At 42.7% G+C, this 8,410-nt stretch overlaps 1 pseudogene across 1 annotated transcript; it reads left to right on the top strand.

The window, feature by feature from the left end:
• The first annotated feature begins 5,754 nt into the window (after positions 1-5,754).
• On the top strand, positions 5,755-6,950 carry LOC116533164 (annotated as a pseudogene). The gene has a single exon (XR_004261120.1). The product of XR_004261120.1 is annotated as an ADP/ATP translocase 2 pseudogene (transcript).
• The last annotated feature ends 1,460 nt before the right edge of the window (positions 6,951-8,410 follow it).

Here is an 8,410-nt window from a genome sequence, read left to right as displayed (position 1 = left end):
CTTTTTAATGAGGTACTGTAATAGGCAAAAACTCATTTAATTCTGATCTTTTGATGAAAAAGCAGAGGCCGTTAATTGGATGTTCACAGGCTGAATTCTATATATTTTCTTTGATCTCTTTCTCTCTCTCTCTATTTAATTGAGTGGTCATTTAAGAATTACGCACTTCCATGTAAAATTCCAAATTTTTGACTTCTTTTGGAACATTGGAAGATGTGGAGATACAGGCTAACAGAGTTGGGCACTGGCTGCCCCCTTTGATGCGACGGGAGAGCACAGGCCAGCTGGTTGCAGTCCCAGCACTCCACAGTGACATGTAAGGGCTCCTACACATGGCCCCTGTGTCCTCATTTATACCATAGGCCTGGCCCCTTGCAGGCATTTGAGTTTGACATCTCCACAGTAAAAAGAAATTCAACTCAAAGTCTTGTTGGGTTAGGAATTCATTTTCAGAAGGCATATACATACTGGGCTAATGGCTTAAAGATTGCTGAATCATCTGGCCCAATTAGAATTGATCTTTGATTGATGGAGGAGTCAGACAGCATCAAATAGAGCACATCCCAAGCTCCCCTCCTGGGAGGGGAAGATTCACCTAACAAAGTGACCAGTGCTTTTGAGAGCTCCTGAATCTTGAGAGAGAGGGAGCTATTGGCTTAATATCAGTAACACTATGAGGAAATTTTTCAACAGAGATTCTGTTTTATGTGTATACATATATTTCAATTATATATATGTTTCAGTTATATATGTTACAACATATATAACATGTATATAATATATTGTATATATAATATATAACATATATACATAGTATATATAACATAACATTTTATATAACATACAATATGTAACATATACAATATATGACATATACGACATAAATTTACATATATAATAGTATTGGGTGAGTTCTGTGGCACCGCTCAGAGTATAGGACACTGAGCTGTTGGTTTCTGGTTGCTGGTGGCTCCATGGTAAATCGCTGGCCAATGAGATGATGCTTATTTCAGGATGTGCTACACATTCCTTCTCTTGGTCAGCATCTCCTCATTTTCTTCCTCTTTTTGGTTGCAATCACTAGGACCTGGGTTTGGAAGTCAGAGTGATGACTCCAGCTGTCTTCAACTCCCACCTTGGCTTTGCCTGATCTAGAAGCAACCCAGCTGAGATGTAGAGAAGCAGCGTGTAAAAACAAATGGGTTATTCTGCCCTTCTTTCTTCCCCATGACTGTCCCAACCACTTTAAAGTTGAATGGTGCTTGAATATTTTCAAAGTGCTCCCCATCTTTCATCTCATTAGACTTCTCTAATAGACCTGTCTTTCATCTCATTAGATCCTTCTAATATACCTGTGAGTTAGGCAGAGCAGCCAACTTCAATTTAAGATGGAAAGTGAGTCACAGTGTGGCTAAGCGACGCAGACCCCTCTGCTCATCAAGGCAGTAGAAGAGCAGGGATTTGGCCCCAGGTCTCCAGTGTTTTTCCTACTTGACTCTCAACCTGTTATTGAGGACATTAACTAGCTTTAATTCTTCAGCTAGGACTGGTAAAAGCAGTGCTTTCAAAACTGTGGGATGCAGCCCAATAGTGAAATCCATTTAATGAGTGCAACCAGTTTTTACAAATAAAATAGAACAGACGGGATAATATCAAAGCACATTGCAAATAAAGATAAGAATCGCCTAGTAAAACGTTTGATGTGAGTGTGCTGCTAGTTTTGTTTCCCAGGCTTTGGCTGTTGCTTGGCCTGGAACGGATTCACATGCCTTTAGACTTGAATTTTGGATGCTGTGAGCCTTATCAGTTGCTTCCACCTGAGATTTAGGGAGATTAGATTCAGTGACAGATTGTTGGAAAGTGTTGTTCTTGCACACTTGCTAATTCAGGGCAGAAATGTGCCTCACAGATGATAGGACCTCTGTGCTTACAATATTGGGCTTAAAAATAAAGAACCCTGTTTCCCCCAAAACCCACTGGATATCCATGTCTAGAAAACCTAGAATCAAAAAGATTATAAGCAGCTATTAGCATAATGCTAACATATGATTTTTAAGAAAGAGTAATATTTTTATCCTTTGCTCTGAGCATTTGACAAATGAACACCCAGACCAGATAGCTGCTGCCAGGGGTCAAGGAAAACATGTGGACAAGCCTGTACTGGGCAGAAACTTGGGGCTGAAAGAGGACAAGAGCAGATATAGTTCAAGGAGTGAATGTGACTCTTAGGGCTGAGAAGTAGGTCAAGGTCAGTCCTAAGAAGGCTGCCTCATAACCTGGGGAGTCATTAAGGGGCAGAGTTGCATAGGGCAAGTCAGGATCCATGCCATGGAGGAGGGGAGGGTAGAGAAATCTGTTCCCAACAGACGCTGCCTAGCGGGCTTACAGGCAGTTTCCATTGAATATCCGGACACATGGTTATGAGTATGAATGCTTAAGTAGTCAATTTACATTGCATCATAGAGAAAAAACAATAAACGGAAGCCAATCAATCAAGAAAGATGGTTCATAAATAATAAATAGACTTTTAACGTTGGAGTGCCTTTTCTAATTGATTGCCTGGTTGGCTAACTTTTCTTGAAGATGTCCCGTAGGAGAATCACATACATATAAATCACACTCAGTCGAAGAGAGGATATTCTTTTAAGGATGTAGGTTTTGTCTGTGATTTTTACTACATACATCAATTTTTTTCCCTTGTTGGATCATATCTCCGAAATGGCAATGGAAAATGTGATGATTTACAAATATTCCTTTTACATAAAACTTTTCAACCGATAATCTAGAAAAACAGTGACAATGAAGTTGATAACTGGTGAAATGAGGATTGACTGCGTGTCTAAATAAAAGATAAGTAGCAGTAGAGGAAGAGATGTCAAATGACTCGAGACCTATGAAGATGTCAATCCGGGGGTGGGGAGGCAGGTGAGACAGAGAGAGAGAGAAAGAGAAAGAGCATTTCCTAGCGGTCTCAACTTTTACCCTTGGTTCTCTTGGAAACTTTGTCCCTCCAGCACTGACCTCCTGTAATCCAAACCCTGTGGTTCCCAGGAAACTTGATTCCTCCTCTTGTGATATGACTTATTTTAAGCCTGGATTCATCAAAAAAACCCTGTGTATTTCTATAATCCCATGATCAGTTTGAAGAGAGGATTTGAAGAGAAAATTACAAGTAAAAATATGCAAATAATAAGTATAAAAAGTATAATAAATATATAGATATCTAAAATAAATATATGTATAAAATGTAAATATGTATATAAAATATTCATATATAAATTACATATAAAACATACATATATGTGTATGTATAGGTATGTATGTATGTATCTATCTATCCGTCCTTGGCAGATCCCACAGCAGCCGAAGGCTCCTACCAAAAGGACAGTAGTGGTGTTGCTGGTCACATAGGCATATGTGGCCCACGACACCAGCTTGTTTTCTCGGTTGTGATTTCCTCCCACTGTGGCCCTTGTGGCTGGCTTCCCTTCCTGTTGCTACACTGAGCCCTCGGGCAGTGAAGGCTGATCAGGAAAGGCTGCGGTTGTGGCTGGACTGGGAGAGGGATGGGGCAGAGTGGGGATGGAGCTTTTGAGTCCAAAGCGATGGCAAAGAAACAGCAAGGATTGCTTTGTAATGGGCCACTCCAGAGGAGAAACACCAGCCCACATGCTCTGCTGGTCTGAAGGTGCAGTAACCACTAACCCCACACCCACACCTTCTCAATCCTTCTTAGATCTTAGAGTTACAATAGATAGGCACTGAGGGGCTGGAGCCTCTTGAAGGCAGTCCAGTTTGACAGCTGGTGTTTGCCTCTCAGGGAATGTGCCAAGGACAGAAATATCTCCATGGTGATTTTCCTGCCTCTGCTTCCATGTTTTCCCAATGGTGACAAAGTTGCAACATGCCTTATTGATAAACTGTGAAGTGGAGATAAAAGATAACTATTATTATATGACTTGGGTCAAACGTTCAGTAAAGAACTGCCTCTCCCAACCCTCAGTCTCTCTCTGGCCAGCTGCATGATGGGAGGAGCATGTCTGAAAAGACAGAGTCTTACATGAGTCTGCTCAATCAATGCCAAAATCAGAGGTCCTGAGAGCCGAGCCTTGCTGGTGTTGGCTACTGACCAGTGGCCACTGGCACACAGGAGAATTAAATTGAACACCTGGTCAACTAAACTCTACAATAACCACTGGATGCATTTCAATGTTGTGTGTCTGGATTTCAGCAGCATCACCCTTTGGGTTGTAAATTGCATAGCAGTGTGGCCAGAAGTATCCAGGTTCCTTAGAACTTGCTAGGGGGGACATCCAATGGTGACTTAAAATTTTTTTCTAGGGTAGGGGGTTTTGGGGCAGCGATCAAGTTGGAAGGATTTTGTTCTGATGCTGTATTTATGCGGGCCTTAGTAAGACTGAGAAAGTCTCAGTTTCTCCATGTCAAAAAACGGTGGTAGTGGCAGTGGGTTGATAGAGACGAGGGGGATGCATGACTAAAGTACCTCTACCCCCAGCCACCCCTTGCTGTTGCCAGCAGAGTCAGCTACATTGTGATTTAGGAGACAGGCCTAATATTCAGACTAAGAATGGGCTAATCCCACAGTCAGTTGAAGAGAGGATTATGCAGTGCATTTTTTATTTCAGAAAACAGTTCTGTCTCAAAGTTTTCTTTCTTTGCTGCCCTCTTTCTTACTACTTTCTTTTAGATATGTGCCTTCATGTTGCCAGCATCGTCTAACTTCCTGGATTTTCATCAGAATCTGGCTTATGGCATTTTTCTGATTCATTGTCTTTACACAAGAATAATATTGATAGACATAGCATGACCTTCAGCTTGCTTCCGTGAGCATTCTTGTGTCCTCAGTTACCACTGAGACATTGACGTTGACTCTCAGAATCCTTTGACCCCCCCCAGAATCCTAAGCCCTTTGGCCCCTTATGTTGGGTTTACAATCTATATTTATACCAAGAGAGCTTATTCTTGCCTGAGGCACTTTTAGTTTGAAAATTCTTATCAGGCCCGACTTTCTCATTTGTAGTTTAGGAAAATGATTCTCAGGGAAGTTAAGTGAATGTATCTCAGAAACACAGCCATTTAGGAGGACTTTGTTTTACATTAATATGTGAAATTTTGTGAAAATGTGCTCTGGGACCTTATTTATTCTCTCTTGTGTGGAACTTGGTAAGAGGTGGCTAAGTGAGTGCTGTTTGCCCGACCAGCTTCCTTTCTCCTTTTTGTGGTAATGTTTCCCAAAGGAAATATCTTTTCCCCAATGTGTGCTGACTTTTTGGGCTCTCAATCAAAATGTCCTACCCACCTAGGCTGGATAGTCAGATTCACTTTGAGGACCTTGAGTCTTTTCTTTTTTTTGGTAGAGACAGGATTTTGCTATGTTATCAGGCTGGTCTCCAACCCCTGAACACAAGCAATCTGCCTGCCTTGGCCCCCCAAAGCACTAGAATTACAGGTGTGATCCACTGAGCCCGTTCACTGACTGTGAGTCCTGAGTAGGAGGGGCAGATATTTGGGTTTCATATTTATGTCAGCAGTGGGGCCCCAGTGAACTGTGAATCAGCCCCGGATTCCCAGACCCCTAAGGGTCTAGTGCCTGACTTCTTTTTGGGTGATGGTTCAGCTCTACATTGCATACTGCAAGGCATCCTGCGTCCTTCTTATGGATTTCAATTTTGCTTAAGAGAGACAATTTTGGTCCCCGCAGCCCCGGAGTCAAAGCCGGTTCCCAGCCCAGTCCCATCCTGCAGCAGCCTGCCTCCTCTTTCCTTTCAACATGACAAATGCCACTGTGTCCTTCGCCAAGGACTTCCTGGCAGGTGGAGTAGCCGCAGCCGTCTCCAAGACGGCGGTAGCACCCATCGAGCGGGTCAAGCTGCTGCTGCAGGTGCAGCATGCCAGCAAGCAGATCACTGCAGCTAAGCAATACAAGGGCATCATAGACTGCGTGGTCTGTATTCCCAAGGAGCAGGGAGTCCTGTCCCTCTGGCGTGGTAACCTGGCCAATGTCATCAGTTACTTCCCCCACCCAGGCTCTTAACTTCGCCTTCAAAGATAAATACAAGCAGATCTTCCTCGGTGGTGTGGACAAGAGGACCCAGTTTTGGCGCTACTTTGCAGGGAATCTGACATCAGGCAGTGCTGCTGGGGCCACATCCTTGTGTTTTGTGTACCATCTTGATTTTGCCCGTACCCTTCTAGCAGCAGATGTGGGTAAAGCTGGAGCTGAAAGGGAATTCCGAGGCCTTGGCGACTGCCTGGTTAAGATCTACAAATCTGATGGGATTAAGGGCCTGTACCAAGGCTTTCACGTGTCTGTGCAGGGTATTATCATCTACTGAGCTGCCTACTTTGATATCTATGACACTGCAAAGGGAATGCTTCCAGATCCCAAGAACACTCACATCATTATCAGCTGGATGATCGCACAGACTGTCACTGCTGTTGCCGGGTTGACTTCCTATCCATTTGACACTGTTCGCCGCTGCATGATGATGCAGTCAAGGGACAAAGGAACTGACATCATGTACACAGGCACACACGACTGCTGGAGGAAGATTGCTCGTGATGAAGGAGGCAAAGCTTGCTTCAAGGGTGCGTGGTCCAATGTTCTCAGAGGCATGGGTGGTGCTTTTGTACTTGTCTTGTATGATGAAATCAAGAAGTACACGTAAGTTATTTCCTGGGAACTTTCCCCCTGTGAACAGGCATGTTGTATTGTATAACATATCTTGAGCATTCTTGACAGACTCCTGGCTGTCAGTTTATCAGTGGCAACTATTTACTGGTTGAAAATGGGAAGCAATAATATTCATCTGACCAGTTTTCTCTTAAAGCCATTTCCATGATGGTGATGATGGGACTCAATTATATTTTTTATTTCAGTCACTCCTGATAAATAACAAATTTGGAGAAATAAAAATATCTAAAATTAAAAAAAAAAAGAGACAATTTTGGTTGTTTGCATAATGGTTATCTTAAGTAATGGACTTTAGAAAATAAAATCAGTTTTTGGGTTGTGCTTCCTGATGTTCTAAGAGAAGATGGCTGAGTATGGGGATGGCCAGGTTCGTGGTCTGTGTCATGCATCCTTGAGAGGTGGTCTGGAATTGTGTCAGCGTTCTCTTTCTCCAAAGACAATGCTCCATCCAGTACTGTAAGGCATTTAGCTAACATGGAGCCTCTGATGCATGAAAAATACTTAAGTTAATTTTCTTAACATCTGCCCTTGGCTTTCTCAGATTGATAAGCCATTCCCTACTATACAATTCCTTTGGCTAAATTCATATTTTTTTTCCTTTTATTTTGTTGGCTTCCAACCTTTTCTGGTCAGTTTGCTTAGGTAATTCAATCACTTACGGTTGAAAGCCTTCATTTGCTTGCTCAGAAGGCTTGGAATGAGGGGAGAGAAGAATGAATCTAGGAACGGTTTGTGACAGATATTAGACCTCTAAGCTGTGCGATTCTGACATTGTTCCCAACAATACAAATGTGACTGAGCAGTCCAGCCGCAGCAGAATCTAATCCTAACCTGCCAGAGGGAGGATTAATGACTCAGAAAGTAGTGTGAGTCTGACAGCATAAGGAAAAGCTTCTTGCCTGTGTTCCAGGATGAGTTTGTCAGTTATTTGCTCCTGTCAGTTGTCCTAAAGTCATTTGGATAATGTGCACATGGCATCTGCTCAAAATAACTCTGGGTTATTTTGAAGAAGCAAGGAGTTACAGAGAGGACTTTGCTCTCCCAGCCCAATATGGAGAATCTTAGAAGCCACCTTGACTCCTTTCTCGTCTTCTTTTCCATGAAGGTAAAGACTGAGGGCAGGGCTGGCTTCTATCCCCAAGTTCCATTGGGCAGAAGGCCTCAATGAGTCCTGGAGGGCCCAGCCTGCTACTTTGGAGGGGTCAGACAAAAATGTGAATGGCAAGATAAGTCACTAGGAATTTGTGAAGGTAGTGGCATTTGGGCATGTGCAGCATTCAGACCTACCCATAAGGTGGGAAAAGTTATTCCAGACAGAGATGGATGCCATGTAGTTATGTTATTACTAAGTGGTAGTATTTTATGTCATCCTGTATAATTTTCTATATCCTTCACAAGATTATTCACATTTTGAAAGCAAGTTGTGTTAGTTTGTTTTGTGTTGCTATAAAGGAATACCCAAGGCTTGGTAATTTATAAAGAAAAGAGATTTCTTTGATTCATGGTTCTGCATCTGTACAAGAAGTGTGATTCTAGTATCTGCTTCTAGTGAGGCCTCAGGAAGCTTACAATCATGGTGGAAGGTAAAGGGGGAGCAGCATGTCACAGAGTGAGAGAAGAAGCAAGAGAGAAGCCAGGGTTTTTAAACAACCAATGCTTGTATTAGCTTGTCACTGCAAGGAGGACACCAAGCCA

Source organism: Sapajus apella, unplaced genomic scaffold (assembly GCF_009761245.1).
Source record: "Sapajus apella isolate SASKATOON/1434 unplaced genomic scaffold, GSC_monkey_1.0 scaffold80, whole genome shotgun sequence".
Lineage (NCBI taxonomy): Eukaryota > Metazoa > Chordata > Mammalia > Primates > Cebidae > Sapajus > Sapajus apella.
The sequence above is the reverse complement of the archived record's forward strand: the minus strand, read 5'-3'. Positions and strand labels throughout refer to the sequence as shown.